Source organism: Orycteropus afer, unplaced genomic scaffold (assembly GCF_000298275.1).
Source record: "Orycteropus afer afer isolate SDZICR_OR568_19922 unplaced genomic scaffold, OryAfe1.0 scaffold00232, whole genome shotgun sequence".
In the NCBI taxonomy this organism is placed as follows: domain Eukaryota; kingdom Metazoa; phylum Chordata; class Mammalia; order Tubulidentata; family Orycteropodidae; genus Orycteropus; species Orycteropus afer.
In genome coordinates this window covers 1,521,830-1,523,170 of record NW_006921819.1, presented here as the reverse complement: position 1 = coordinate 1,523,170, position 1,341 = coordinate 1,521,830, and positions in this window count along the sequence as shown.

Genomic DNA, 1,341 nt, shown 5'->3' with positions numbered 1-1,341 from the left:
TCCAGTGCAGCATCTGCTTGTTGAAACATCTTGTTGAGTATTCATTCCATCAATTCTTGGAGCCTTGTTTTTTGCCAATTCCTTCAGTGCAGCTTCAACTTCTTCCTTCAGTACCATTGGTTCTTGATCATATGCCACCTCCTGAAATGGATGAACATTGACCAATTATTTTTGATACAATGATTCTGTGTATTCCATCTTCTTTTGATATTTCGTATATCATTCCATATTTTTCCCACAGAATCTTTGAATATTACAACTCAAGGCTTGAACCTTTCCCTCTGTTCTTCCAGGTTGAGAAATGCTGAGCATGTTCCTCCCTTTTTGTTTTCTAACTCCAGGTCTTTGCACATTTCACTATAACAATTGACTTTGTCTTCTCAAGCTGCTCTTTGAGATCTTCTGAACCACTCTTTTATCTTGTCATTTCTCCCATTTACTTTAGCTATTTCTCCATCCAAGAGCAAGTTTCAGAGCCTCTTCTGACACCTATTTTGTTTTTTTCTTCCTTTCCTTTCTTTTTAAAAATTTTTATTGTAATTTGAGTGAAAGTTTACAGAGCAATTTCATTTTCCATACAGCAGTTCATACACATTTTGTCTCATGACATTGACTGCAATTTCCCACAATGTAACAGCTCTCTTTCCACTTCCTCCCTATAGTTAACTCTTCCCTTTGCCTTTCCCTCCCATGCACACCTGTCCCTTAGCAATCTCTCTGTGCATACACTGCCCTTCTGTTCTCCCATGATTGATCTCTCCAAGGAATGTATCTAGCTAATGTAAATGTTCAACCCATGTGCTGGTCTTTTATTTGGCTGGAAGCCACAAGAGTTCAATTCCAGACCTGAAAGGCAGCTATGGGTCATAGTCTCAGGGGTTCATCAGGCTCTATCAGACCAGTAAGGCTGGTCTTTTTTTATATATATGTGATTTTGAGTTTTGTTCCACATTGTCCTCCCACTCTATCCAGGATCACATACACATACCCCCTTCCAAGTGGTTAACAGTGGTAACTGGGCACCATCTAGTTCTGGTCTCATGGTCATATAGGCTGAGGATTGTATGGTGTACCAGTCCCTTGGACTAATTGTTTCCATGTATCTTTGGTTTTCTTCATTCTTCTTTGCTCCAGACAAGGAGAGACACATCATTGTATCTAGATGGCCACTTGCAAGCTTTTAAGATCCCAGTCACTACTCACCAAAGTAGGATGTAGAACAATGTTTTTGAGTAGTATGTTATGCCAATTGAGCTGATGTCCCCTGGGACCATGGTCCTGAGGCCACAGGTCCAACCACTTGCTCCCTCTTTTCCTGTCTTTTTAATGACCTTTTGCTTT